The sequence below is a fragment of the Macaca nemestrina genome, chromosome 7, assembly GCF_043159975.1.
Source record: "Macaca nemestrina isolate mMacNem1 chromosome 7, mMacNem.hap1, whole genome shotgun sequence".
NCBI classification, from domain to species: Eukaryota; Metazoa; Chordata; class Mammalia; order Primates; family Cercopithecidae; genus Macaca; species Macaca nemestrina.
This window is the reverse complement of record NC_092131.1, coordinates 93,598,596-93,622,924: the sequence shown is the minus strand read 5'-3', so window position 1 is coordinate 93,622,924 and position 24,329 is coordinate 93,598,596. Positions and strand designations below refer to the sequence as shown.

At 36.6% G+C, this 24,329-nt stretch overlaps 1 long non-coding RNA gene across 1 annotated transcript in view; it reads left to right on the top strand.

The window, feature by feature from the left end:
* The first annotated feature begins 10,766 nt into the window (after window positions 1–10,766).
* Window positions 10,767–24,329, top strand: part of LOC139364117 (uncharacterized) — a 30,291-nt gene continuing 16,728 nt past the window's right edge. Inside the window, exon 1 of the long non-coding RNA XR_011625398.1 lies at window positions 10,767–10,849. This is a non-coding gene — a long non-coding RNA (uncharacterized lncRNA). The remainder of the gene's footprint in view (window positions 10,850–24,329) is intronic.

The window sequence follows — 24,329 nt, the reverse complement described above, 5'->3', positions numbered from 1 at the left end:
AGTGCAATGGTGTCAGGAAGCAATTGCACAGTTAAAACAGTAAAGAGATGGCATGAAATGCACGGATCACAAATGCTAAGGGAAGTTTTAAAGGATTGGTGAGGAAGTGAAGGTCAGAGAAGACAGGGGCTGCAGAGTCCTGGATGTCAGGTTGACCTTAAAAGATGCAACAGTTCATTTTATTAATTAGTTTCTTTCTGCACTGCATCTCTATCATGAGTGAAACACCGTGCTATGTGCAAGGGCCACCAGCAGACCAAAAGCAAAGCCAGTGAGGCCCAGGAGCCACCAATACCCCAGGTACTGAGCAAGAAGGGTGAGCAAGAAGAGTTAGGAAAGAGGATTTTTGATGAAGCTTAACACCATGGCAGTGATAAGCCACCAAAAGCCTATCACCTTTTAGGAAAAGGGAAATATTTTATTTACATGTGTATTTATTTGCTGGTATTTACATAGCAGTTACTTTACATGAGGCACTAATAAATTACAAACATACACTCATTAAATCTACAAAACAACCCTATGAGATAGTTACTATTATTTTTCTTCCATGCAGCATATGAAGAAACTAAGGCAAGCAGAGATTAAATATCTTCTCAACATTACACAGCTAGTAAGAGGTGGAACTGGGATTTAAACCCAGGCCTCCCAGTTGCTGCATTCATCTTCTTATTCACTGCACCGCACTGGGGGAAGACTATACTTTTGTGTCTATGTCGAGTACTTCAACCCGTGACTGGTACAGAACAGGCACTAACCACATGTCTGTTGTATGAAAGCTGCATGATAACACAAGTAAGCATCAACTTCAGGGGTTTAAGGGAGGCATTCTGCCTTAGAGAGGGAGCACTGCACAGATGGTTCTGTTTTCTGTTAGAGCAGGAGCCAATCCCAGGCCCTAACCATACAAAGCCTGCAGGTGGATTCAACAAAGAACAATTGGCAAGAATAGGGACAGGTTCCAAGTGAGCTTACAGGTTCATTATTCTCCTCAGTTACAATGTTTAGAGCAACTCACTCAGGCTTATGCATCCATTTAATAGATATTTCTATTGCAACTCCTTGGTGCCATGCACTGTTCTCAGTGCTAGAACAACAGCAGAAAACTAGCAGACAGAGCCTTTTAATAAGAACAAGATGATATAATCAAGTTAATTGCAGATTGTCAATAGTGCTATTAAGACTTGTTGGGGCGTAGGGTATTGGGCGGGTGGCCAGTTTCACTAGGAAACTCGGGTCTCCTTAAGGAGTTGTTATTTGAGCAAGGACCTGAGGATTAAGAAGGATCCATCTATGCAGTGGAGCTAGGGAGGGAAGAGAATTTCCAGCAGATGCAACCTCCAGTATCAAGGACCAGATGTGGGAAGGTTCTGGCATACTCACCAACCAGGGAGGGGCAGCAGAGGTAGAGCCTCCTGGGCAAGGGGCAAGTGATGTGGGATGAGCTGGAGAGAGATGAGGCCAGACTGTGCAGGACCTTCTGCCCATGGCAAAGAGTCTAGAGATTATGATAAGAGAATGAGAAATCCTAGGAGAGTTCAAAGCAGTGGATCATCTATGTTTGAAAAAGGTTGGCACAAATTGCATGTGAAAGATAAATTGGTTAGGGTAACAGTAGAAGCAGGAAAGGTGTTGCCACAGGGTCTGTGATGCTTATTTTTATGTGTCAACTTGCCTGGGCTAAGAGATGCCCAGAGAACTGGAATAACAATCTTTCTGGGCATATCTGTGAGGATGTTTTCTGAAGAGATTAGTATTTGAATCAGGAGACTAGTAAAGAAGATCCAACCTCACCAATGTGCGTGGTCATCATTTAACCCACAGAGGGCCCAAATGGAAAAAAATGGCAGAGGAAGGGTGAGTTCTCTCTCTTCTTGAGCTGTGACTTCCATCTTCTCCTGCCCTAGGACATCAGAGCTCCTGGTACTCAGGTCTTTGGACTGTATGTTTTAACATTGGTGGACCCCACATGGTTAAGCCTTTGGCCTCAGACTGAATTGCAATACGGACTTTCCCTTGTTCTCCAACTTGAAGATGGCATATCTCCTACGCATCTATATCTACATCTATCCTATTAGATCTACTTCTCTGGAGAACACTAATGCAAAGCCTATGGAGGAAAGATAATGTCTGGGAATTGGGTCTGGGAATTGGGTAGAGCCAGAGGAGATGAAGCAGCAGCAAGAAGTTGACGGATACTATAAACACAGATAAGGTTTGGCAATGCATCATAGTGGGGGAATAGGGAAAGGAAGAAGTTAGAGGTGATTTGTAGAATTTTGTTTTGAGCTACAGGGTGTAAAATGGTGCTATGGTTTAAGATGGGGAATGCTAAAGAGAGGGGAAGTATGGGAAAATAAATCACAACCTAGAACTTTAACAACAAATACACAAGGTATTTCACCTGATGGAAAAACTGTCTTCAGAATCAAGGCTTGTACTAAGTTTAATACGACATTAATTCTAGCCATCTATAAATATGATACAGTAAATTAGATGTTTGGTAAGATGATAATAAAATATCTATTTTAATTTTAAAAAACTCAAAATGTCCTGAGGTCAGGGATAATGATTGATTCATACTAGGTGTTCAGTAAATCTTTGTTTGTTGAAATAAATCAAAATGAAGGTAAAGAGGTGAAAAGGATCCAGACAAGACATAATAGGGTTTCTCTAGGCTCCACCATATCTCACCTGAGTGACTTTGGGGAAAGTTAAACTCCTGGAATTTCAATATTCTTATGTGTGGAATGTGGATTGTAAAGGAGACCATAATGGTTAAATAAAATATTACATGCAAATGTACAACCATCTACACATGGGACTGGCAAACTTCTGTTCCCCTTACTTCTTACAGCTTCAGCTATAGTTTGCTCCCAAGTTTGAGTGTCTAAGCATTTTTGCACAACCTCTGCATCTACTTAGATTACCTCTTGTATTAGCATCTAAGACAGTATCAAGCATAGAGAAAGAACTCAGTTTCTTTTTGCTGGTTAACAACTTATTTTAACTAAATATAAACCCTCAGAAAGCACATATAAGTACCACAATGGACCTCAGTCTACAGGAATCTGTTGCCTATCTTTGCACTGAAGATCAACCCTCTGCTCTCTTCTTATTGACAGGCAGCCAAAGAATGGGAGTTTGCCTTTCAGTCTATTGTGAGCAAAGTGAAATGATTCTCTCCCAGCATAACAAAACCTATAGGCAGCTATAAACTATAATTTCCTTTCAGCTTCTTGACAGACTTGTTATAAATTTCAGAGCACAGAAAAAAAAGGAGGGGCCACTTTAAAAGATAAATTTCATCATGTATGTCTGACAAACGTGTATACATTCAGAGGCCCCCTTTTTTTAAGAGAGAGGGGAAAAAAGCTATGCTTTTAAACAGTCAAAGGTTAAGGTTCACTCCGTCATTCATGTGGTTTCATTCTCTTATGCATATTGAAATAGCTCAGAAAGATTTATAACCCTGTTTCATACAGTCAGAGTTCCAGTAAATGAGTCCCTTTTTGAAGGTTAAATATTTATGCTCTTATTTTTCTGCCTGATACAGAAAGCAAGAGTAAACCCACGTTAGTCAAAAAGCCATGGTGGCAGGCTGGCTTAGAACAAGAAAAGCCAGTAGGCACAATATTCAGATCATCCCCCACGCTCTTATACTCTTATTTGTTTGGGAAATTAATGAATGAATGAATGAGTAAGTGAAACCTCTTCCATGGCCTGTCTCCGGAAGCAGAAGTAAATCATTTTGGCAAATGTGACTTTAAGTCAGTCTAAAAATTCCCACATGGTTAGCCTATTGAGTCAGATCTTTGAAATAATAATCATTATCCATTAAGGAACAGCAATTATAGCTAGTGAAATATTTTCACATGTACTTGAGCTTCATAGCACTCTACAGAGTGAGCACGCAGAAATTAGGTTACTTTATAAATAAACAAGTTGATGTTTTGAGCAGATGAATGATTTGTCCTGTTTCACACAGGTAGTGAGTGACAGGCCTGTGATAAGATCTCCATTTTCTTGATACCTATTATAGTGATCTATTCATGTTGGGTTCTATTATGGTGACAATAATAACAAATATTTATATAGCAAATTACAGTTTAACAGGGATATGTTGCGCTATCACATTTGATTTTCAGAGCAGCCCCTTGAGTCTTCTCTGTATTATTCTAATTTTTCTTAATATTTGTATAAAAGCAAAATGTACATTTTGTAATGTACAATACAATGAAAAACAGCAATTCCTTGACCCTTCACTCTCGAGATCCTCATCCCTCAAAACAAACCATTTTCAACTCTTTTATTTATTGCTTCTGGTATTTATCCCCATGTTTATAAATAACAACTTTGCATTGCTATTTCTCAATTGTTCAGTTTTAGACATTACCTATTGACTTCTACCGTGGAAGATAAGAATCAAGAGCTCTTAATCCCACCCCTCTCACACACAGGTACATAATTCGTTAGTCAATTTCTCACTAGAGTTATAAAACAATTTTGGTTAAGTCAATATTTAGTGCTTACATTACCACAACCACTTAAATATTGTTTACAGTTACAGCAGAAAGTACTAAATTTCCTGTCTGTATTTCGCGGTTTTGTTCAACTTCTTGTTTTTACTTCTCCCCTGAGGTTAATAAATGTAATATTTTTTCTTCGTTTTCTAGGTACCTATCAAGAATCTTATCCCAAACTCCTTTCAATTTGATCATATATTTTAGGTAATGGTATAAAACAAACAAACAAAAACAAACACACACACACACACACACACAAACATACATTCTTCTAAATACTCAGGCTGCCTCTTGTCCCAAATTGGACGAGTTTCTCCAGGCCCACTGCACAGCTGTCATCTTGGCAAGTCCTGCCTGAGTCTAATGGCACACATCCCTACTTTCTCCTTCTCTCCCTTGACTTAATTTCCTTATTTAGGTGGAGCATATCCTCTGGTAGCTTTCTGAGAAAGAAGCATGAAAGAATAACACTTTGAGAACTTTTAGAAGAAAATATCTTTATTTTTCCTCACAACTGATCCATAGTTTAGGCCTGTCTTATGTTGAAAAAGAAACCTTCAGAACTGTAAAGATATTCTTTCAGTTTCTTCTCTTCTGTATTGTTTTTGAAGTGGCCAAAGACATTCTGATTATTCCTACTCTGTATGTATACGTGATCTGTTCTTCGTTTTGAGAACTTTAAAAACTTTTATTACTGAATTCCTGAAATGGCACAATATGTTACCTGGATGCTGGTCTTTTCTCATTCATTACTTTGAATTCTTAGTGGGGCCATTTGAATCTGGGAATCCATGGCCTTGGATTCTTAGAAAGTAACTTGTTTAATTTATAATTTCATTCTGTTGGTTTGCTCTGAAAATCCTATCAGTTCAATATTGAATCTCATGGATTTTATATCGAATTTCTTATTTTTTAAAATAGTTATCTCTCACTTTTTCTTTCCTTTTTTTTTAGGATTTTTTAAATCAAAGTAAAAAGTATTTGGAGCGAAATGCAAAGATTTTGTGTGTAAAGTTGAAGGAGTTTGGATGGCCGTATACCATAGTTACCACTTATTTGTAGTTTCACATTTCATAGTCTTAGTTACCCAAGGTACAGTACAATAAGGTATTTTGAGAGACAGGCTGTAGTCATATAACATTTTTTATAGTATATTGTTATAATTATAGTATATTATTAATTACAGTATATTGTTATACAGTATAATATTATTAGTTATTATTATCAATCTCTTATTGTGCCTCATTCATAAATTTATCATAGGCATCTACATGTAGGATAAAACATATTATATATAGGATTTGGTTCTGTTCATGGTTTCAGGCATCCACTAGGAGCCTTGGAACTTATTTCCTGAGAATAAGCGGGGGAAGACTGTAGGCCTCTGTGACCACTTGGCCCATGTGACCACACAATCACAATATAGAACATTTCCATTACCCCATCTGGACAGTTCCACCCACACTCTGTAGCATAATCACTGCTCTGATTTCTATCACCATAGATTGGTTTTGCTTATCCTTGAATTCTATATAATAGAATTGTGTAATATGTACTTTATTAATATTTTTTGTTTAACATCTAACCTGATTACTGAGATTTTATTTTGGCTGAAACATTTTTTAGTTTCCATGAGTCCCTTCTTATTCTCGACTCAATTATTTTCATCTCAAATTGTTCTTTAATGAGTGAGATATCTGTTCTTAACTGTCTTAGGATATGAATTCTTTGTTTTCTTTTTTTGTGGAATGAAGAGGAGTTTTCTTCTACTTTCTTTTTTCTCCAGATTCCTTTTCTATGTTTATTTCAGTTTGTCTTCATTCTGGATGTGTTCCTCAAATGTCCTGTGATTTTTGGCTTTCCAGTCCTGTTTAATATGGAATACAATTTGATTAAAACATCAAAGATCTATCTGGGTTTAAAGGCATTGTTGACTGGTAAGACTTACTCATGAAATAATTGAGGACTCAAAAATTATGTTGTGGAACAGCCTTCTTCATTCAATTGGTAATGCCAGTTGGCATGCTGGAAGCTAAGTTAGAAGGATCCTGATGGTCTCTATAAGTCAGGGTTCAACCAGAGAACTAGAACTTGTAGGAGATACAGGTATCTAGATGGAGATAAATATGTAGATTGATATAGGTCTATATCTATGTTTATCTATATATGTCTATATGTACATAAATAAAGAGATTTATTTCAAGGCATTGGTTCACACAATTGTTGGGGCTAGCTAGGGAAATTCAAAGTTCATAGATGAGGCAATTGGGAAGGGCAGCTCACAAGCCGACTGGAACTCTGCATACAAGCTGAATTTTGTGTCCACATGCCTCAGTCAAGAAGGAAAACCCAGAGGGTAGGGAAAGCAATTGCATAGCCAACAGCTGTTTGAAGTCTCTGGACCAAAGAAAGACCTATGCCCTTTCTTAAAGAGCTTGCCTTATTGGGCAGGGCTACTCAGAATGATCTATTTTTTTATTAACTTAAAGTCAATGTATTAAATATTTCATTCACATGTTCAGAATACATTCACAGCAGCACCTCCATTCATGTTTGACAGAATAACTGGGAGAGAATGTGTAGTGCTACTACATGGCTGCTCCCTTTCTCTATCCTCCAACAATTCTGTGTAGGCCACCCTAACAAGAAACATGCATTGCAGGTATTCAATCTGCAGAGGCAACTAGGATTATTAGTTTCTATTTTATAAGTAACAAAGAATATCACTGAGAAATTAACTGACACAAAGTGATACATCCAACACATAGACGGCCTCAAACCTTAAGTTCTAATGCATAACCTAATTTTGGTGAAACGTTAAGGGTATCATTTGTAGGAAACAAAGCAATTTTTATGTGTGCTGGAAATAGTCCCATTCTTATTACAGTTGCCTAGGGAAGTTGAAATGGTATTTCCTGGTCACACCATGTACTTATCATCTATAAGCAGTGGACATAATAGAATATTGGAATGCTGATATGGTTTGGCTTTGTGTCCCCAACCACATCTCATCTTGAATTGTAATCCTATAATCCCCATGTGTCATGGGAGAGACCTGGTGGGACACAATTGAATCACAGGGGCAGTTTCCTCCTATGCTGTCCTCTTGATAGGAGTGAGTTCTCATGAGATCATGGTTTTATAAGGGGCTTCCCCCCTTGCTCAGTACTCATTCTGTCTCCTGCTGTCCTGTGAAGAGGTGCCTTCCATCATGACTGTAAGTTTCCTGAGGCCTTCCCAGCCATGTGGAACTGTGAGGCAATTAAACTTCTTTTCTTTATAAATTACCCAGTCTCAGGTATTTCTTCACAGCAGTGTGAGAACAAACTAATACAAATACCCTGTTGAATATTCAGCTGTAGATTTAATTGTTGAATATCACTGTCACAATATTGTCTTGTAGTATATGGCATATGAAACAAATCAGTTACTAACATATAGAGATGTTTCTCCCACAGTCAAAAGCGTAAAAAGATTTAAAAGCAAGTGTGCCACCATGCAGAATTACAACACATGATCTGCAAGCAAAATGTCAGCTATTCTAATAAAGACTCTAGCTCTGTATATCTAATGGTTTTAAATGTAAGAGTGAGATGCTTCCATCATGGTATCAAACAATAGCTCCTCTAAATTGAAAGCTGTTACTGCCACGTGGCCATCGTGGATTCCTTCAAGTTTTGGTGCAGCAGAAGAGGCATGGGATCATGTCGCTGGCTACAGTCTTAATGATCTTGACTGTCAAGGACACTACAAAGAGGGGAGGATGACAGGTTAAATTCCTTAGATAGTTCTCTCAAATTAAAGGAACAAGATTCTTTGCTAAGAACCTCAAAATAGCCTTAAGTCCCACGTCAGTCTCCATGAAAGTTGTGGGAGATTGAATTATGGGTCCCGATACTTGAATCCAGTGAATAATAAGGATATATTCACACGCATTGCCATGAAACTTTGCAATACCCTCCCACTTTGAGTGGAATCTAATTCTCCATCCCACTGCTATTGGGCTTGGCCATGGGAATCATTTTGGCCTGTAGAATATCAGCAGTCAAGATGGTAGCAAAGCCATTGATGTGCTTATGTCATCTCCTTGGTCTCTTATGCTGCAAGGGTCACCTTGAGAAAAGCATGCCATGGGTAATTACTGCTCCTTCAGTCCATCCCCAGAATGAGATCTGGTAGAGCATACTTGAATCCTCTGATAGCCTGGAAAGTCTGTACTCTCCCTGTAGAGTTACAGCTAGACAATAGACCTGGGAGAGAGAAATAATTGTTTGCTATTTTAAGCCACTGAGCCTGGGGCAGTTTGTTACACAGCACTCTGCAGCAATAGCTACAAAAGATAGAGGCTCAGTGCTGTAATTCTGGTATAACTCCATTCCTTGAATTTTCACAAAATTCCACTCATCATCCCTTGTCATAAACCCCTCCACCTAAGAAAGTTTTAGTGCATTTCTCTTCTTTGCAACAAAATTATCTTAAATTAAACACAGATGAAATCATACTTCTTCTTTACAAAGTTTACTGACCTAGTAGGAGTAAAATCAAAAGAAATAATTGAGATCATCATTAATACAATAAAATAATATTAAATCTCAACTCTTGTAATACTAATTAGCCCTTTCTTGACAGAAAAATAAGTTTTAAATTTAGAACAATTTCATCTCTTTAGGAAATATAGAAGATGTCATAAAACAACATTTAAAATGAAAATTAAGAGTAATATATGTGAGATAATTTTAATTTTATTTATTAATTATTATTGCACTCCTGCCAATCAGGCTGGAGTGCAATGGCACAATCATAGCTCACTGTAATCTTGAACTCCTGGGCTCAAGCAATCTTCCCAGTTCAACCTCTGAAGCAGTTAGGACTACAGGTTCATGTCACCATGCTCGGTTAATTATTTTTTACATTTTGTAGATAGGGATCTTTCTGCATTACCTAGACTGGTCTCAACCCCTAACCTCAAGTGATCCTCCTACCTTGGCCTTTCAAAGTGCTGGAATTGTAGGCATGAGTCACCATGTCCAGCCAATATTCTTTCAAAATAACACCTTATCACCCTCTCTTCGCTTCCTTCTCAAACATATGTTGTGTTTCCTTGACATCCCTACATTTGTCAGTGATACCTGTGGCAGGTATCTATAGCTTTTATCTCCAAAATACAGTTTTTACATAGAGATATGCTGAAGGCAGGTATTTAGATGATTAGAAAGGAATAGATGATATGAAATATATTAAAGCTTATTGGATTGATTATAATAATTTATATTAGTCAAAATAAGAAAATATTTTCTATAATAGAGCAAAGAAGGTAGTCAACCCTTCAAGAAAATGACGAGCCATCAGATTTTTCAAAAGTATTTATTTTGACAATGCAAATACAAGAAGAAACTGAAGTAACATTAAGCTGGAGTTTTAGAGATGTTTTGATATCCGGAATCAGTATGTACAAGTCGGATAAATATTCACAGTTGACGAGGAGTTATTTGCATTAAAAACATTGCTTGTTTGGGGCATAATATTTATATTTATAAATATGTTAGTATGTGTTTGTTTATACTTAAAAAACAAAGAAAATCTGGAATAAAACTTGGAGTTTATTATGTTTATACTCTTACTAAAATTTCTAATAAACTTGTTTTTCACTATCCTTTCTCTCTTAATTCTGTTATTCTATTAATTATTTGTAAAATAACATAAATACATAAGAATAAAATTAAAATGGTCAGTACAACCCCAAGTAAATGATAATGACTGATTTTTTTCTGTTTTTATGTTTTTTTAATGCTCTGAATTGCCTCTTTAGGACATTCTTTAATACAATTAAAGAAAGAAAAAGATAACAGAATAAGAAACAGAAACATTACCTATAGGAAAACAAGTGAAAGTTGTTTCTTTGGAGAAAGAAATAAATAATAAAATTTGCAACTTCAAAGGGCATGCATAAGGATGCTCACGGTATTAGTGTCATAAATGAGAAAAAAAAGCAAGAAACTATCAATATAACTATTGACAAGAAAATAGATTGATCCTTTTTAAGAGGGGACTTTTAAAAGTTTGTGGAAAAATGGAATTAAAAGATTTTTTAAGAAATCCTTTATTTCTCGATGTAAGCTTTGTCAAGGTTAAGACATATTTAGAAGAGATAATGCAGTCATTTAGTTCATCTCTAATGAACTGAACATCCAGGGAATTCAACCATGTCAAGGCAATCTTTTTTACGTTGTTATTTGCAGGAAAAAAAAAATGAGTGCCCTCTAAAGACGTTTTAAGATTAGGAAACAAAAAGAAGTCAGAAGGAGCCAAATCGGAACCATCAGGTGAGTGCCTAATGATTTCCTACTAACAATCTCACAAAATTGCCCTTGTTTAATGAGAGGAATGAACTAGAGTATTGTCATGGTAAAGACAAACTGATGAGGTTTTCCTGGCTTGTTTTTCTGTTAAAACTTTTTCAAAACACTTTCATAATAAGCAGATGTTAACATTCTTTGGCCCTTCAAAAAGACAGCAGGTAAAATACTTTTAGCATCGAAAAACTTGCCATGATCTTTGCTGTTGACTGGTCTGTTTTTGTTTTGGTTGGACCACTTCCACCTCTTGGTAGCCATTGCTTTGCTTGTGCTTTGGCTTCAAGATCATACTGGTAAAACTATTTTGTATCACCTGTTGCAATTCTTCAAAGAAATGTTCAGGATCTTGATTCCACTTGTTTAAAATTTCCATTGAAAGTTCTGCTCTTGTCTGCAGCTGATCTGGTCATAACAGTATCAGTATCCATGTAGTAGAAAGTTTGCTCACCTCTATTTTTTCAGTCAGCATTGTGCAAGCTGAATCAATTGAGATGTCTATAGTGTTGGCTATTGCTTCTGCTTTAACCATAGGTTCATTTGCAATTATGGCATATACAAGATGAATTTTTTCTCACAAATTGATGTGGATGATCTGCTGCTGCAGGCTTCATTTTCAATATTCTTTTATTCCTTCTTAAAATGAGTTATTCATTTGTAAATACCGATTTACTTTGGGCATAGTATCCGCAAACTTTTCATAAAGTATCAATGATTTCACCCTTCTCCACCCAAGCTTCACCATAAATTTGATGTTTGTTCTTGCTTCAAAACTTATGTTGCTCTGGTAGAGGCTGTTTTCAAACTGATGTCTTATCCTTCTTAGTACCTCAAACTAGATTCCCTTCATACATGTTAAAACAAGTTAGTACAAGTTTGCTTTGGTGCAAAAAAATGAAATCCATGCATAGTTTCTTCATAATACACATTTTCTGTGAACTTTTTGAATTTCCTTTGTACTTACACAATGAAATGTTCACAGCAGTGGGGAAATAACTGATTTAGGGTTACATGCCTCATTGGGGATTAATTTTACAAGTATAATGTCTGTGTTGATTTACTCTAATCAGAATCTACCCAAGTTGGAGGAAGGAAGTCAGGTGAACGTCTAAACAAAATCAGATCTCTGCCAGTAAGAGAATGGGAAAAGTTACTGAATAATCATTCCATAGTGCCTATTTTAATGGTAACTTGAAAGGTGTGATCACACAAAGAATCAGTAAATGTAGATACACTAATTTTTACTTGCTTAGACAGGTAGTTTACAGACTTAGAAACTGCAATAAAATAAATGTGGCCCTGTGGATTTCTTTATTAATTTATTTACAGAACCATCTCTAAAGTTGTAAGTAGAAAAGAACTATCATTAAATGTCCTAATTTTCTTCTGTTAAATTTTGTTTTGCCGTAACTAACTATAAAGTATTAAATAATATTGCAAGTTACGATAAAAAGTGAGAGTCCCACTACTGTCAAATACGATTGTGTGATCATGAAAAAAAAGTCTCTTAAACACCTAGGTTTTCTGACATGGATGCCATGGACTGTATCATAGATTACCGTGGAATGCAGATGAAACCTTTGACATTAAAAGCATTTTGTAAATGGTGGAGTTGAAGCTGTTACCAGTGTCTGATTGTTGTGTCTAACATTTCACATGAAAAATGAAAGTTTTGTCTAATTTTATTTTTAATTGAAAAACTTTTAAAATAATTATTGAACTAAGTTATATTTGCATAAAACCTTGCATTTTACAAAAAAAAATAAAAATCCAGAATTGATCTCAAGCTTGACAACATTATGCATTCTTATTACCTTCATTCCACATTTGAGGAATCTGAGGCTCAAGGATGTTAAGTGACTTAGTTAAGGATCTCAGGTCATATAAAGTGAAAATGAGATTTAAACCAGGTGTTTTGACACTGATACCAGTTTTCTTCCCAAAATACCATGCTAGGAATGCATATCAGTTAGGATTTTTATCCTACAAACAAAAGACAACCCAGCAAAAAGATCTTTAAAAAACATAGCACACGACTTCTGCTTCTGGTGAAGATAAACTAACATTGGTAGAATTTACCCTCCCACATGAAACATCTGTAAAACTGAACACAAGATATGAAACACAAGTTTTCAGACAATAGGTATAGGCAGCACAGACAGTCATTTCTGAAACAGAAGAAAAAAATTGAGGTGAGCCCTGTGATTTCCCCAGCTTATAGCCTATAGAAATCTGCCATGCCACAATGCAGAGAAAGAGAACCTGTCAGTCTACTGGTCTCCAGAAGTCGAGGAGACAATACTAGAATTCTAGAGAGACAAAATCAGCTAAAGTCTACTGGGCAGCAGACCAGACAAGAAAGTGCTGCATAGATAGCTCCAGACATTAGCAAAGGGTCACACTTGATACTTCAGCTAAGTACTTCTGGGTGCATGTGTGTGAAAAAAAGAAACAAAGATCAGAGAAGGAACCACCTAAAAGGAGCAATAGGAATCATCCCTGAAGCTTACACAGTTATTGCTCTCACTGCCAGACAGCAAAATATCGTAATTCAAAAATAATCAGGCAGACAACTGAGAAGTGTATTGCCTCAGTAGTGGAGCAAATTTAGCCTTAGAATAATGATGCCCTGAATCCGGTTAATAAAGTTTAAAAGCAAGCTGTAATGGATCAGAATTTTTCCAAATAACTAGGATGAATAATCATCAAACTATTCTCTGGATAGAAAGGTTCCTTGGATGTAGGATGTTTAGTTTTTTAAAAAAGACACTTCCAGGTAAATTGAATGCGATAATCACACTACAAAGCAAGAGGATAGTTACCAAAATATAAAAACATCCAGAAATGAAGAAGGAAAATTCCACAAAATTTGAAATTCAATAAAAAGCTAACAGGTATATACATAATTAAGTATATGTGACCCATAATTAAGAGAAACATAAATCAATAGAAATAGACCCAGAAATGACAAAGATAATAGAACACATTACAAGTTATTATATTATACTCTATATATTCAATAAAGTAAAGATTGTCCATATTAACAAGAATATATAAATATATATTTTAATAGATCATTGAATTTATAGCAATAAAAAGCATAATGTACAAGATGATAAATACAATGGACTGAAATAACAGTAGATTAGATATGGAAAAGGAAAAGATTATTGAACTTCAATATACAAAAGAATCCAAAATAAAAAAACACACACACACACAGAGACTGAATATAGTAAATATAGCATCAGTGAGGCATAGGACAACTTTAAGCAACTTAGACTTAAGATACATGTAACTGCAGTCCCTGAGAGAATAAAGGAAAGGGAAAGAGAAAAATTATTTAAAGAAATAGTGGCTGAAAATTTTCCAAGTTTGATAAAAGCTATAAACCCACAGATCCAAGAATCTCAAAGAACTCCAGGCATAAAGAAAAGTGATGAAAACTTTACCAAAATATATCATGATGAAATTGTTAAAGAAGTAATGAAAAACAAAATCTTAAAAGTGGTCAGAGGGGGTGGGGGGGTGCAGAGAAACAGATTATTTGCGAGAGAACAAACATCTAAATGACAGCAGATTTCTCAGAAATGATTCAAGCTAGACCACAGTGAAGTTTCTTTAAAGTACTAAACACGGAAAAAGTCTCTCGACCTAGAATCATATACCCAGCAAAACATAAGTGCTTTCTCAGACAAACAAAAGCTGAGAGAATTCAGCAGCAGCAGAGTAATGCTACAATAAATGTTAAAAGTTGTTCAGGTAGAAGAAAAATTATACCAGAGAGAAATATGAACATAAACTACATAAACTAATGAAGAGCACCAGAAATAGCAACTACATGGGTAAATATATATTTTTCTCTTTAATTTAAATAAGCTTGATTATAATTTCTAATCTGCACAGAAATGTGATTATTTAAAACATAATAATATTTTAAAGGGTTTGTAGCATATGTAGAGGTAATAAACAATAATAAAGAAAGGGTAATATGGACATGGAAGAGTAACATAGTAAGGTTTCTGTAATATGTATTAATTTATGTGCTACTGTTTGAAGGTCAATACTGATAAGTCAAAAACGCATGCTATGAACCCTAAAGCGACCACTAACAAAGAGTACTGCGACAGCTAATAAACTAATGATGGAGTTAAAGGGAACCATACAAAAATTTCAGTCCCAAAGAATGTAGAAAAAAGAGGGAAAAGGGAACCAAGAAGAGATGTAGCATATCAAAACATATAGAAGCATGGTATATGTAAATCCAGTCATATTGATAATCATTAAACTTAAATAGTCTAAAAAGTTGATTAAGAAGCTAGAAAATATTATTTGAATAAAGTAGCAAGATCCAATTTTATGCTGCCTATGGGAAATGAATTTCAAATATAAAGACACAAATAGATTAAAAGAAAAAAATAGGGAAAGTTACACACTGCTAATAATAGTCAAATAAAGTCGGAGTGGCTATTTTATATCAGATAGAGTATGTTTCATAGAAAATATATCACTATGGATAGAGGTGAACATTTCCTGATGATAAATGGATATATTTCAATCCTAGGATATTTAGGATAACAATGTTGAATGTTTATGTACCTAATAACAGAGCTTCAAAATATGAAAACAAACACTGATAGAAATTTAAGGAGAAATTCAAAACTCCCAATTATAGTTGGAGATTGAATTAACCTTCCTTAATAGGTGATAAAAAAAAATTAGACAAAAAATCAGTAAGTATGTAGAAGATGTCCAATACTGTCAAAATATTCTAGCTAATTGGAACTTATAAAACCTCTACTCAAAAAATAGAAGAATGCACATTAAAATGCACAGAGAACATTTACTAAGCCAGACTGTATTATGAGCCATAAAAATGTGGATAAAATTTAAAAATCAAATGGTACAAAGTATATTCTCTAACTAGAAGGGAAATAAATTAGAATTTACTAACACAAACATATCCAGACAATCTCCAAAGATTTGCAAACAAGACAACACACATAAAAATAACCCATAACCCAATAACTGAGTTTAAAGGAAAAAGTAGGAAGCATTTTGAACTGGATAGAAACAAAAATGCAACAGGTCAAAATATGTGGGATGCTTCTAAAGCAAGAATTACCAAAAAAAAAAAAAAAATGGATAGCAAGAAACTTCTTAAATTAGAAAAGCAGAAAGACATCAAATTCATATCAGCTTCCACCTTAAGAAAAAGAAGGAAAGCAAGAGCAAATTAAAACAAAAGTAAAAAGAAGAAAGAAAATTAGACAGGTCAAAGTAGAAATAAAATAGATAACCTAAAAATAATAGAAAAAAATCATTGAGGCAAAATCTGGTTCCTTGAGGAGAGCTGCAAAATTGACAAACCTCTAGCTAACCTTATCAGTAAAGAAAAAGAGAGAATTCATAAATTATAAATACCATGAATGTGAGACGGTAGCATCATTTTAAATTCTGCAGATGTTACGGATATAATACAGAAATATTAAGGACATGATGTCAATACATTCCACAACTTAGATAAAATGGATCAATTACTTGAAAGATACAAACTACCAGTGCTCATTCAAACAGAAACCAATAATCTGAATGGCCCTATATTTGCTGAGGAAATTAAAGATATGCCTAAATAATTGCTCAATAATAAAACCCCAGGCTGAGATGGCTCCACGAGTGAATATTAACAAACATTTAAAGGAGAGAAAATACTAATTCTACATAAGCTCTTTCAGAAAATTAAGGGTGAGAAAATACTTCCCAATGTAATCTCGGAGGCTAATATTACAAGCATACAAAATTCAGGCACATAAATTATAATAACAAATAAAGAAAATATCCTTCTAGGCCAGGCACAGTGGCTCACACCTGTAATCCCAGCACTTTGGGAGGCTGAGGCGGGCGGATCACAAGGTCAGGAGTTTGAGAACCAGACTGGTCAATATGGTGAAACCCCGTCCCTACTAAAAATACAAAAAATTAGCCGGGCGTGGTGGTGCATGCCTGTAATCCCAGCTACTCAGGAGGTTGAGGCAGGAGAATCCCTTGAACCTGGGAAGCGGAGGTTGCAGTGAGCCAAGATCGAGCCACTGCACTCCAGCCTGGGTGACAGAGCTAGACTTGGTCTCAAAAAAAAAAAAAAAAAAAAAAAAAGAAAATATCCTGCTTGAACATAGAAGCCTAAATGCTAGACAATGTTTTAGTAGATCGAATCCAACAATTTATACAAATGATATTATAATATATTATTTTAAAAAGTGGAGTTTATCATAAGAAAGTAAGGTTGGTTTACATTCAAAGATGAATCAGGACAATCCACCATATTAACAAACCAAAATGGATCAACTACATAATTATTTCAATATATGCAAACATAAACATTGGTAAAATCCATCTATTTAATATTTCCGATAAAAATTTTCAGCAAATCCGGAATAGAAGGAAATTTTTTAACCTGATAATGGACATTTATGAAAAATTTACAGCTAACATCATATTTAATGATAAAGAACTGAATGTCCCCTCCTATCAGATTAGGCGTAAGATAGGAATGTCTGTTCTCACAACTTCTATTCAATATTATATGGGAGTTCTAACCAACTGAATGGGCAAGAAGAATAAACAAAAGATATCCATATTGGAAATAAAGAAATAAAAGCAAGTTTACTTATAGATCACATATTGTCTATTTAGAAATCTGTCATTTTCTACAAATAAAGATCCAGAATAAATGAGTTTTAAAAGGTTGCAGATACAAGACTAACATAAAAGGGATATTATTATAAATTATATACAGAAAAATATACTAGCAATGACTAATTGGAAACTGAAGTTTACCAAATAATACCATTACAACCTGCAAGAGATCTTCCACTGAAAACAGTATTGACAGGTGTATAACTATGTCAAAATTGATCAAGTTGTGCACTGTTAATATGTTCAGCTTAATGAACATTATATAGACTTCAATGAACTCTTGCAAAGTTATGGTGAAACCATCTTTTGTGTAGTATTTCATCATATCATTTAGCCTTCATAGATTACAGACATGTGCTTATTTCTGTATTAAATCCTTCCCTGTTGTTTGTTTCATTGCCCCATGAAAATTAAAGGAATACACAATTTCAAAAAATAAAAAGGATACCTTATTTTTAGAGACAGTTGATCTCACTGTTCAATAAAGTCAGCTTACCATCACTTCAGAATGCTGGTAAGAGCCAGGCATCTATACCTGGGCTTCTTGTCTTGTGGTTACAAGACAGCTAGAGAAGCTCCAAGCATCACATTCTAACATAACAGTGGCCAAAGGCAAACAAGTTTAATTTCTTCCAGTGTGCCTTTCTTTACAAGTTCCTCTCAGAACCTCCTCCCTTTCTTCATGAGCACACACCCAGCAGGTTTCCACTGATGTTTTATACCTGTCTCAAGTTGGGTTATAAGTAGATTTTAGCTCACATATCAAGAAGTCTGCAGATAGTGCAGTTCCAACCTGGCTTTTTCAGAGCTGAACAACCTCATCAGAGAAGCAGATTTTTTCTATCTTTTTGCAATGCTGCACTGAGCATGCTATTATTTTCCCCTCAGCCTTGTCCTATCATGGATAGAACAGCTCTAATCATTACCTTTTCACAAAACAAAGACCAGAAGATAATGCTCTCTTCTTCCGAAATGCTCATTAAAGCTAATAAAATTGAGCAAATTGTGACTTAGAAAAGAGACTTTCTTGATCTGAATTGCCTCGCATGCCCTTTTTCAAAACACTGCCAGGATAATAGATCTACCACCAACACATTAAGCAAAATGAACTTTCTCTCCACAAAAACTGGGCAGAACGTAGCTTTCTCCTAAGCAGATAAAGTCAACGAAGGTAGGACCAGCAGTGTTTGCTATACCGAGGCTGAATCACAAGAGTCACCTTATTATTAATTATAAGACAAAATAGAAGTCCATAATACCCCTGTAGTATCTGGGATCTCAGGGAATGAAAGGATTCTTTAGATAACCCAATCCAGGAATAAAAAAAAAAAATGCAGTGTGCATGCCACTGTTCCTGTCAATACCCAAACATATGCACATAGAGCAGATGTCAATAATCTAACATCACGTCTCTATCATTGAGTCCAGGTGCAATCTTAGCATTCCCTTTAACCTTGTACTCTAGGTAACCCCCATTGATGAATCAGTGGTCACATGTGATAAAAAAATATTTTTTCATTCTTCTTGCCTTCAAGGAAAGAACACATCTGAACTGTTGAGAGCTGACGATATTATCTCTAAATTCAAATTTCCAGTGAAGATATTCTCCAAGTTCAGAATTCCAACTCAGCTCTCATTCTTACCTGTAGACAAGAGGCTGCCCCCAGCCATGAATGGTTGGATTTTTCTGTTGTTTTCCCAAGGCTGTGACTTTGTGTAGGATTTCAGTAACCGTCATAACACCGCCAAGTATCTAACTTCTGAGAATTTAGGAAAATATGCCAATGTGAAAGTGACCAAAAGGACTGTCTAAAATGAAAGACCAGACATATTCCAAAACCAATGGCTGGGTTCACCTTATTTCTCCCTAAAACATATTTCATATCCAAAATGCCAGAAGATATTTTCTTCCATGGCATAATTCTACCTCACCTACCTTATAAAAAACTGGAATATTGTTTTAAGAAAACATTACTCTCCCCCTACCATGCAGAATTTTCCATCTTACATTTCTTCCTCTCCTTCTTTATTGAGAAAATAATAAGCCTTCTCAGCAGAGAGTTTTGGAATCAACTGGCAATAAGACTTAACCAGCCTGAGTGCAGTGGCTCACACCTGTAATCCCAGAATTTTGGGAGGCCGAGGTGGGTATATCACTCAAGGTCAGGAGTTTAAGACCAGCGTGGCCAACGTAGCGAAGCCCTATCTCTACTAAAAATACAAAAATTAGTCAAGTGTGGTGGTGCGTACCTGTAATCCCAGCTACTCTGGAGGCTGAGGCATGAGAATCACCTGAACCCAGGAGGCAGAGGCTGCAGTGAACCGAGATTGTGCCACTGCACTCTAGCCTGAGCAACAGAGCAAGACTCTGACTCAATAACAGAACGAAACAAACAAAAAAGACTTAAACATCTAGCCTTGAAACTGCTGTCCATTTCCTCCCCACCTATCTGAGCTGATCACTTTTGAAAAATCTGATGGCGGTACCTCTGGTGTGCATTGTGAGCAGTCTAGACAGAAGATCGGTACCTGCCATGCTGCTGGAAACTGAGAAGTTTTCAAAACACTCTCTGTTATCTGAAGCTTTCTCTCTATCAGTGACCCTAATTTCATCCTCTCATATTGCCATGAGACATAATTAAGAGAAAGGAGGCATTTGATCACATACTACAAGTATTTGCTGCATTGCTTGTGAAAAAGCTAGTTAGAGTGACAATAAGATCCACTTAATATTTTCATATAGTGCTTGAAACTAGCAATCCTTAATTTATTTTTTTAAGTCTGGAAATTAAGGATGAATAATGATCTCCCAATTGCCCTTCACAATCATCATTCAGCCTCAAGAATTAATAAGCCACCTCAATACCACCCCCACCCTGAACAGACATTTTTTCCACATGGATGAGCACAAAGAAATAATCAGATAGGAGATTTTTCTTCTAAATTAGGCCTCTTGTTTGTAAACTGAAAGAGTGCTAATGCAGTTCAAACCCGGCTGTGCACCACACATGCCCATTCTGCCCCAGAGTCTTACAAAGAGCAGGAGAATGGAGGGTTTTGTTCTATTCTTCAGGCTCCTTCTGTGTGAGAGGCCATTCAAGCGATCCAGTACTTCTCCCTCACTCTCTCCCTTGGCCCCTCTCTCTCTCACACTCACTCTCCATGTCTCTCTATAATGCCAGCATTAGAGGCAAGCCGCTGGCTGGGAACGAGCTTTGATGTCGACCTCTCGCTGCCACTGACAGACCTGCACTGGGGGGTGAGTGGTGGAGCCATGAGGGCATGTGTGGGAGAGAGGAGGATGAAAGGAGGCACGGCCGGGGCTGAGAATGTGGACAGATTCCTGCCTGTTCCCTTAGATTCTTCAGGAAGAAAAATGCCAAGCCTTGTGATTACAGAGGTTATGAACCAGCTAAACTTCAGAAATGACCATTAAAAGTACTGCCGAACATAAAGAATCAAATTATTGTTCAGGCTTTTGGCCTCAAAAAGAAAAAGGAAAATGAAACAAGCCACAGACAGAGCCAAAGAGATAAGGACATTCAGATTACATTCTAACGAGGCTGGTTAGTCAAGGGTGCAGGGAGCCCAGCACATAGATGGGGTTTGAGTGACAGCCATAGGCACACTTGCTGCCTTTCAGCTTTGGGCTGTATTGTCTTGATGACTTGTGCCAGATGTCAGGAATAAATCTCAGGCCCTGGTGCTAAGGTTACAGCTGTGACACAGGCAGGCAACACATGAGAATGTCAGATCAGCAGTCTACTGTGATCTGCCATGGACCAGCATGGCCAGGGACATCCCGAAAGGGTGAACCCACAAGGGAACTTACACCCTGCATGAATTCTTAGCATTCAAGAACTACCTTCAGTTAGATCGTGGGATTTCATGGCTCCCTCTGAATTAAAAGGTTTTCCATTGCCAGGTTGTCAGAATAGATCTGACCTTATTCTCCTGCAATGGACAACTGCTTCCTCCTCCCTCATCTATCTGTTTTGTTAATCTGACCATATAAAGGAGTGAGGGCCCGTCCACATAACCAGTTTCCCAATACCATAGTCTCAACTCTTTGGAGAAGATACGGGAGAGTAGAATAAGGCAGAGAAATTAAACACTAAATCCCCTTCTCTTTTTCTTTCCTTATTTCACTGACTCCCAGAGAATGTAATTTATGATTACCCAGCAAAAACTCACTGAGGTCCTACTGTGTGTAAGATCCACATTCAAGAAAATTCAGAAGTTTAAAGAAAAATCCTTCTCCTCTGCATATTCCATCTGGAACTGCTCTTTAGTACTAAAATGAGTCTTCTACTATTAAAATTAGGTCTCTTTTTTTTAAACCTGATTTTAGGAGATTATAAAAAGAAAAGAAGTCCTTCATTTTCTCCATGTCTATTCCTTGAATTTGGGCTTGCATGACTGCACCTTACCTATGATCAGATGGCTTGGTGCGTGTTTTTATACTGGTCAGAGCATTCGTGGGAACTATTCGCTAATGGAAAACTCTGGATGGAATCAGAAGCCACATAAACTGCCTGTTGCCAGTCAAAACAGCATTCATAGAAGACCCCATTCTTCTTTGACAAGGCTGCCCTGAGACGAATTGGCACCTAGCTTGCTTCCAAGAAGCCTTCAAAACTAAGCCTGCCTCTCCCTTGCTCCCCCATTCACAGCCCAGAAAAAAACTCCCAGAACTCCACTTGGCTCTATCCTGGGTCCTGAAAGAGAAGCAAGAAGACGGTCCTTGCAGGGAAGTCTCTGCTCAAAGCAAAACCTCTTTATGGAATGGGGTGAGCTATCTCATTATCAAATTCACCAGTAACCAAGAGCCTCTGGTTGTGAACTGAGGTCAGCATAGTAAAAATTGTTTGCTCTCCATTTCTTTTAAATGACCAAACACAGAGGGATCTGGCTTAGATGGAACGATTTGCTGTATGGGAGGAATATATCCCCAGTGATAGAGTATGTGTTTGAATTTAAGTGCGTGTATTTTGTACATCTGAATGTTTTTGCTTTTTAAAAACAGTATCCTGACGTAGAATCTTTCAAGTGTGAAAATCACCAAAGAATAAAAGTAAAATAAAATAAAGCAGGGAAGTTGCATGGAGGACTGAGTAGCAACCCCCAGCGCCCCCACCAACCACACACACAGCGGGTCACCTCTGGTAACTTCCCCAGCATTCACTCCACCCTTCAATTATGAAATCAGCAAAATTCTCAGGGGAAGAAGATCCAGAAAGAACAAATGTGGCAGCAAGACACAGAAGGATCAATACCTTCAGAGTCTGAGAATGTAATGGGCCCTGTAGGTCTGTTAATTATCAAACAAAAATTCTGTTTCAAGAAAGGAAAAAACACATTTTAATAGCAGCTCTATAATTAGCCATTTCTGTTCTTGGTTTCTCAGTCGTTTTTATGTTTGTCTGCCTTCACCTTTATTTCCTTTAACAATGTTCACATAAAATGGATCAGAATTGCTCTGCCTCTAATTATTTACTGTAACAACCAACAAGCTGAGAGAAAGATGACAAAGTAGTAGAGAAAGATCTTTGTACAGGATGTATTATTGACTCACCACTGTTTCCTTCTTACTCCTTGATATTTTATTCTTCTTTTCTAGTATATAATTTGTAAATATGCATACACGACTCCCCTGAGTTTCATTTTTTGATAGAGTTATACTTTTGGTCTGTGAATTTGCTTTTCATATAGATGCATAGTTTGCCCAGCTTTTGGTAAAAACCAGTTTTATTCCAACCCTAAAGTCACCCTTTGCTGAGATGGAGTGATGTGACCCAGGTGTTTGTTGGGGATTAGAAAATAGGAAGGCGTTCAGAAACATAAATGTGACAACCCAGAGAGAGTAGGAGCTGTGATGTCATGACTGAACTGTAAGGCAGAGAATAGTTCAGGGAAAATCATCAATGCCAGATTTTGGTAAGGCACATGAGAAATTAAATCCTTAGCGGGGCAAACACAAGAGACAAAAATCCCTAGGCTGAATCAGGATCAAAGCCACCACAGTCTGAAGAAGGTAGGAGATTCACAGCGTCTAGGGTAGTCACCCAGGGATCATTTTCTCAAATCTGAAATTGTTTGCATCCATCTTTCTGAAAGCCCATCTTAAAAATGTAAGACTCTGAGTTCAGCACCAGAAACTATGAGCCTTATTATGTGAATAGTAGTGACTCTGTACTCAAGAGACATGTGATATATGGAAGAAGAATGAATTTAAGGGTCAGAACGTGGGCCTGGGAGGCAGCAGGTTCAGCCACTATTCGTTGTTCTACGATGGGTAACATGAAATGATCATTCCCAACAAGTTGTCATCACTAAGTGATTGAAATATTATGGCTGAGATATGACTTGGAACTTGAAGAAATTAGAAGCTGCTAAAAATAAACTTCCGAAAGATGACTATTGCACAACTTTTGAAGTAATCCATCCAGTAGCACCAGGGTGAAGAAAAAGACATAGAATACCAAGAAATGAAAAGCATTGTTAATCAAGAGGTTCCCTTCAAAATCATTCATAAATAAGATCTACAGGCCTTTTCTGTATTATTCCAATTTAAATTGCTTCAGAGATGAGTTAAATCTCACTTTGAGTTCATTTGAATGGGATGTTAGGGAAAGAAGCCTTCTCTCAGAATCTAGGATTTCTCTCTGGGTTAAGCACGAGATGTCCCTGCATTATGAAGAAAAGTCCCAAATTACCTGTGTTATGCTAGAGATCTCAAGCAAGATAAAGAACA